Here is a 7,928-nt window from a genome sequence, read left to right as displayed (position 1 = left end):
ACAGTTACTGTTACTGCAAAAGAAAGGAGCTAGGTTACTGAACACAAAAGTGTTGAGAGTGAGTGAGAGTGAATGAGTGAGTGCTTGTGGTCGTGACTGAGTTGGGTTGAACTGTAATTTATTTACACCATAGCCTGTGCATTTAATATGAGGTGGGATCTCCAGGTGATAGGGGTTGTAAAGATACATCGAACTATCGATGGATTGCAATTGTTCATTTTCCGATAGCAACTAATCGATGTAGAAAGGAAAACTTATCGACGCATCGATAGTATGTGAGACTATAGCTTCACGCCAAATTTCGGAAGCACCCGAGAGGTTTATTTTGATTTAGAGTTATCCGCCCCTGTTAACTCATAAACAAACTTTGTCTTATCGGTCATAAAAAGAGAATAAAACACTTCCACATATTTTATTCCACGTAAACTATGCAGTCCTTTGGGAAATGACTTTACATGAAACAATTCAAGGCGACAACAACCTATTGCAATAGCATTGCAATAGCTATATCAGGGGTCGCAATAGACCATCGCTATCGTAATAGTTGGTTACCCTTCAATAGCCACCCCTACAAGTGACACATGTGTACAGGTTTTAGACACTGCTGGACACACACTCATGGTGCAGACAAACCTGGAACCACGAAATTGGATTCAAACCAAGGGACAGCAGTACCTCAAAGCGAAGTGCAAGCGTTTAGACGACTGGACCACCTCTAAACTTGAGATGTTCCCCATAAACATGTGAACCTATATTTTCACTTGTCATTGTTGCGCCTATAACATGCAATGTTCCATGACAGTGAGCTGCAACACATCAATTAAGTATGAATTACATAATATTAATGCACAATACTGTATGTCTCAATTTCAATTATCCGTGCTTGTATGAATTGTTGCTTTCATGTTACCAGAAAACAACTGTCTAAATTGGAAGTACATCGTTACCTTGTATAGTTACTAGGGAAATTCGGCGACGTTATAAATTTCTGCGTTTGAGATGCCCGTACATGTCTGTCCTCACATGCTGAAAGTGTAAAAGATTCGAAACGTTAATTTTGATGTGAACTCTGAAGATGTTTAATGCAAAGTAACATGCTAGTCAGGTATAATACGTAAAGTACATCATTTCAGAATGAAAATTTACGTGAATGCGAGATAAAGCAACGTATTATTGTAATATTATCAAAAGCGGAGTTTTTTGTTTTTGTTTTTGTTGTTTTGTTATTTTTTTTTTTTTTTTTTTTTCTGTTTTGTTGGGGGTTTTTGGGGGGTTCTTTTGGGGGGGGGGGTCTTTTCAACGTCCTTGTTTCTGATCATAGAAGACATGCTCCGCTGAACGCAACACTACTGGGGGCTCACTGGTCATCATCCCTGCACATGTCACGTGCAGTTGTCCAGGTACACTGTAACTTTTAAGCAGATGAACTTTATTTAACACGTACGGTCAAATTTCCCTTTCAGATATGCTAATTTAAATCCTCTGGGTCTCACAACTGCACGGCTTGGATCAGCAGAGAACTCGATGCACATCACTTGGCCAGATGTGGTAAACTGACGAATGCCAGGTCCAGCTTGCCAACTTCCTGTGAATGAGGGCTCCTTCCTGACAGAAGCGGTGCATTAATTACAATAGCATGCAGATATTAATCCATAGTTGCCCTATCCATGACTGTGGGTGTGATCTAATGGCCTTAGATTCTGCTGTTTAAATTTAAATTCAGCACACAATCCATATCCTGCAGAACGTGTATAATCGCCGATCTCATTATCTGCTGGCGGTTGGTTTTTTTTCTAAATTAAATTGTTGAACTTACCATATACGAATCGGAGGTCATCACCATAGCAGTCTTTAGACGAGAGTATATCATAGTCCTCAACAATAACACGTATATTGAAATCGTTGGGAACTTCTATCACCCAAAGACAGTTCGTGTCACTGAAGCATGACGATTAAATTCATTAAATACAAAATCGAGCGCGGTGGGTGAGCTGGCTAAGGCGCCAGGCTAGTGGGTTGGCTAGTGATGCGGCGAGGTTGAGGTGTCGGGATCGAGCCCACCTGTGACCGGGTGTAAAAACCTTGGAGTCAGCTTTGTGTGCAGACTCTTTCAGTGTTTTCACAACCCCTAGCCCCAGTGATCGAGGGAAAAATACCAGCGCCTTGAGCATACACTAGTGCTTGGGTATGTGCGCTGTATAAATATCCTGTATCTATCTATATCTAATTGAAAAGATCTATCAAGCCCACCCAAATGTCAAGTATAATATCATTCTACCACCTGCCATGTGTCATACCACCTTGGACATTTCTAACAATATGCGATGGAATACTAGTTTGTAATGGAACTGAATTCTCATGAGGGACAGGGGAGCGTTCTAACGTTTCTGTTTACCTTTCAACTAATGCTGAACAAACATAAGTATGGCAACATATGTCCTGTACGATGTAGGATAGCCTGGGGCCTGCAGAAAGGAGCCTTCTGTAGTTGCATTGTACATCCCTCCACATGACCATGGTTCTTTAAAAAGAAATACATTGCCTTGTTCTACACATAAATCCAACAACCTGGTAATGGACAGAATTATAACATTGTGTAAGTATTCTCTATTTCTGATCAAAGGGGATCTGATACAACGTGACAGTAAACGTGAAAATGAAAAATTGGAATGAAGCTTCAAGGACAGCCTTTCAACACCTTGGAATGTTTATGATAGGAAATGTTACTTTCGAAAACAAAAATGCATCCAAATTAGCTGCTGCACGAAAATCTTGCATAACAGATTTGCTTGACCAGCTTAATATCGCTCTGACCAAAACTGGTCATCAAACTTAAGCAAAGGTCATCAACATATATTTTCAACTACACAAATTAAAAACCCCTTAATCTTAAAAATCCCGTATTTCAAATGATCGGTTCCCTCACTAAACAATCCGTCGACATCAGATCAGATCAAACAGCTAGTATTTAACCGTAGAGAATTGTAGGAAACCTACCGGAAATGTATGATGAGCAGAGCAGCATGAACAACCCAGTATAATATTCCCTAAAACACATAGTTGCTCAAATACGACCAAGTACGATCACATCAGGAGACCGAGGAAAGACTGAAAACAAAGCCCATTAAAAGGTCAACCTATAAGTAGATCCACACATACCCAAGAGACCTGATATCAACCTAATCAGTGTAAACGTCCATGTATTGCAACACTCAAAACTATTCTGGGTAGGTGGAAAATAAGGTCAGTTAGGAAGGTCGCGTTCGGGCTATGTCATACACGTTATTCCATGTACAAATGCTTGAACACAGTTTCTGTGGGGCCTCCAGGGCAGAACATATCTTCAATACTTCTTGTTTATCGCAAGAGGTCACTTGTGATAAGAGGATGGCAACGTGTGATTTGGTTGTTTGCATGTCAGTTTAACCTGACAGGATGAATGTTGTTCATGCTGTTATCAATCGTTTCTTTGCGGTCAGGCTCTATTATTTACAGGTGCTTTCATGGGACATGCAGCTGGGGTAACAATGAAGCTGTACCTAGAAGAGGGTACCTCTTATATGAACAAGTGAGGTATTCCAGTAATCCAGATAAATGCTGAATATGGACGCATACGTGTGGAGCAGGATACGCTCATCCTTTCCCTACTACTAGATAGCATCGCTGGTTTATGATGTCGTAACCATAGTACAGGAAACTCCATTGACCGAGTTTTCACATGAATGTGGAAAGGGGTATGTGGTTGTATAGCTTGTATTATGCTACTACAACTGAAGGGCAACAGAGTAGATAGTTAGGATCTACTTTAGTGTTTTGTGACTGATTTGATCTTGCGAGTCAGTGTGGCTGTTCTTACCTGTGGAAAGCAAGTGCGACTTTAAGTGGAGGGATAAGGGATTTTGTAACTCAGGTTACAAGTGCAGTCCGTCAGCACACTCAGATATAAATATATTAACGTCCATTCTATACTAAAATACTTTGTAAGTCATGATTGCTGCAGTTTCAGTCTGAACAAGAACAATCTTTTTCTCCTAATCATTGATTGTCATCAAGATGATTTAAATATATTTATTTCAAAGACTAGGTGTTAGTCTTGGCGGTCTTGCTGAAACAAAGTGAGAGAATGAAACATAGTTTGCGAAATTGCGAAATGAGCGGTTGTTTCCCAATGCTTATCTTCTCTGATTATAATGTGGCGCTCCTTTAAACCCAGTGATTCGGGCAGATCTTTGTAATGCACACGTAGTCAGCGTATAGCTTCCCCATGTAACATTACCGCTGTCTCAGTCTTTCATTACTCATATCACGACAACACATTTAGCTACTGACGACAACAATGACTTTTAACTTCCGGTTGAGCTGCGCAGAACAAACTGCGTCGCTAATAGTTTCACGCACATGGCTTGAGTGTCCTCCCTTTTACATAGTTTCGGAGTACATTTCATGGCAAAGTTGACAATAGTGTGATATTGTTATATTTTTCATTCTGTGGATATGACAACCTGATCTGCTGTTGTAGAGGGCATGTGACATACTGATTGTTTAACGGGACTGAATGTAGATCTTATGAAAGCCGACCGATGATAAACAGACATATCGACATCAAAACTGGCATGTGAAGTGGCAGCGTATGATGTAAGGGAGACAACTACAAAACATCTCAGGACGCCGTGCCGTATTTTATCTGCGCTATCATATGCCTATCATATTGATTATCATAACCGTTTAAGTGTGACCCAGAAGCCTCGATACAGTGGGAGTTGTCCATGATTGTCTGTGTGAACACATGGCAATGGTAAACACAGACATAACGCGTTATCAGCAACATGTAAACATTTTGCTTGCTGTCAGGAAAAATCTACTTGATGTGTTGACAAGGTGTCTGACCTTAGATCAGAACACACGTTTAAATCCCTTTATGGGACTAGATTTATAGCCGCTTCATTGTTCAACTCACGCTTTCACATGAGCTATGCACAACCGTGCTGTCAATTTGGATGTGCAGAGTTGCGCCCCTTACATTGTGACGCGCAAAACTGTCTGACGTCCCGTCTCGCGTGACAAAATGAACTTCTGCCAAGGAACATACATTTTGGAGTAGATGCTCTATTTAGAAAAACAGCTTGCAGGTAACTTTTATTAAATAACATATTCCTTCCGAAAAGCATGATTAAAAATATTTTCCCGTATTTCCCAAACATTTTTTTTCAATTTACCAACTTTACTCAAAAGTAGTCGTTTACTGGTAAATTGTGTTTAAAAGGTTTGTCTTCAGCAACACTTGAGCTTGTGACAGGCGACTATCGTTTCACCTTGATGAGGTAAACAGCGACTCGTCAACCAGCGACAAGACAAAATATGGATCCGTCAAACACAGAAATGAACCCTAGGCTGTTACCAGTCCTCGCATGTTTGATTCGGTGTATTTAGAACACTCTTCTCATTACTCGAACTTTTCGTGTCCAGCAGTATTATTGGTACTCGGTAATATTGACACTATTAACATAGTTTTAAATTTTCTCCCAAAATCCAAGCGTAGTACTGAAAGAATACTCAGGGGAAATAAAAACATTGCGTGTCTTCAAATAAACGAAGGCAAAAAAACTACGAAATGTGTGCAATTTGAACATTATAAACAGATGTCAATGAAGTAGTTAATCTGAACGGTAATATGTATTTTTAAACACAGGTCTGTTAGGCATGTCAGTCAAATATATTGTGTTCTGTGTCAAGAGATATTTGCAACATTTTGGAATTATACTTTTCGTCAGTTCATTAGCATACTTTATCATAAATAGTTTCATACATCGGTAACTATCACAATTTCTAATATTATATGCCTAGGTCTTGGTGTGTATGACTTCTAAAGAATCAGACATGTAACGTTTATGGAAATTAACAAACTCATTCTCCAACGACATGACATACCAACGCCAGAAACTAGCCATGAAATCTCGGTTTCGGATCGTCGTAAAAGGCGAAATAGCTATTTATGAGAATGGATCCCTGATGACACGGAGTGTCACCCTTCGCCCATTAATCAGGTGAAAAAATGTGAGAATTGTTAAATGTTTTTTGGGTTTTTTTTGTTGTTGTTGGGTGGGGGGGGGGGGGGTATTTATACGTTTTGTTTTTCTTACAAAAAGAAGTTGCTATCTGTAAGAGTTCCAGGTCATCCATATTTAATTATATTCCTCACTCATTTGCCCTTTTTCATTCCTGTACCACTTTTGTAGAACCAAATCTTATTGAAGTCTTAATAGAGGTAACTACTATGAAGTAAACAATGTATCACACTTGGAAGAATTATCATTATCTGACATGGAATAATTATCAATTGCCAAGGTTAAATGTGAAACACTAAGACAATGACATCTTCGTGGCATCAGAAGTAGGCAGCAGGCACATATGTGACAGAGCATCCACGAATGTTCACCGTATTGTCACTGTTGTTTGCTAACGTAAATCCGGAAGGTCGCTGAAAGCTGACAGGATGTCTGAATCTCCTGATAGGTATCCCACCCGCGCACATGACAAGCAGATAATTACTACGTAAGTCTTATCGTTAAATGGAATCCACTCGCCTACGTCTGACTCTTATGTTGCTGTAGCCAGTCTTACAGAAACTGTCAGATCACGAAACTACTCGATCAATCACCCGGTCCTGGGTTTGCCATTTTCCTAAAGCTACGTATCATTGGCGTACATTCTAACCTTTGGTTTTCACGTTTGTGTAGTCCATGATATAAGTCTCAAAATAATGCTACATGTATGATGAAATTATGATACGCTGACTTGTCTGCTTTCGATCAAAAACGGCATTTTAAGATAGTTTTCTTTTGAGGATATGTTAGCATGATTCTCATATTTTCACAAGTCACATGAAAGCGAATTCCACATCACTAATTGCAGTGATATCTTTACATGAAGTTATTTCAAGTCACGAGCAAGGAACAACTTGTATGTTACCAATCACTGATATTGGATTCGAACCCTGACCCTGATCTTGACAGCCTTGGTGAACGCTTCAATGCACTGCACAGCACATGCAGGTACTATGTAGACAACTCGACCGCAATATCCTCACTTCTGAGTGAACTTGGACATGGTATTCAGAGCCTCAGTAAACTTCAAATACCAGAACCGCCCGTAAAAGATATCTATGTCGCTATACTTGTGGAGTGTGTGCACAAATGTACTTTATTTTACTCTCGGTAAGCTGGCAAACCAGGTTTGATCTAATAAATAACATGTCACTACTGCTATATGCCGCTACATACTTACATATGCATGGTAACATAGCAATGTCATGTTTGTTGTTTAAAACCAGACCCAGCAATATTCCATCTTTATGGCAGCAGTATGTACCATCAGGTCAAGACCAGATACGAGAAAGACTGAAACCTTGATGATAATAATTTCATGCCAGTGGTCCAGATCAACACAGCCTTTGACGTTGTACAGACCACTGCTCAAGCATAGCGAGATCAATCAACAAACTGACCACAATATTACTTCCCACGAGACGTCCAATATACATAATTATGAAAATTAATTCCACCCAAGGTACCACGTTTGGCTTACAGAATTCTACCTGTCATACTGTCCTTGCCATTCTTTTTCGTGTAAGCATATATAATTGTATTATGGTATATAGATTCTTTTTACGTAACACCAGATGCTCTTTTATTTCGTCACTTATCATAGCTTCATTAGTTCGGATTAGGTTGCAGACAGTTGGACTCCTAGGCAGAACACAATACAGAAGAAACAGCACTCGGTGGAATTAATTTGATTCTAGTTGATGGTAGTTCCATTAGAGACGTCCTTCACCAACATACGCTGGCTCCTGTCTGTCGCAAATAGACTAGTGAGCTTGAGGTCTCATCATCGTGTTACATGGATGGTATATGTACTATATACATGTA

This window comes from Haliotis asinina, chromosome 3 (assembly GCF_037392515.1).
Source record: "Haliotis asinina isolate JCU_RB_2024 chromosome 3, JCU_Hal_asi_v2, whole genome shotgun sequence".
NCBI classification, from domain to species: domain Eukaryota; kingdom Metazoa; phylum Mollusca; class Gastropoda; order Lepetellida; family Haliotidae; genus Haliotis; species Haliotis asinina.
Note: the sequence above shows the minus strand (reverse complement) of the source record.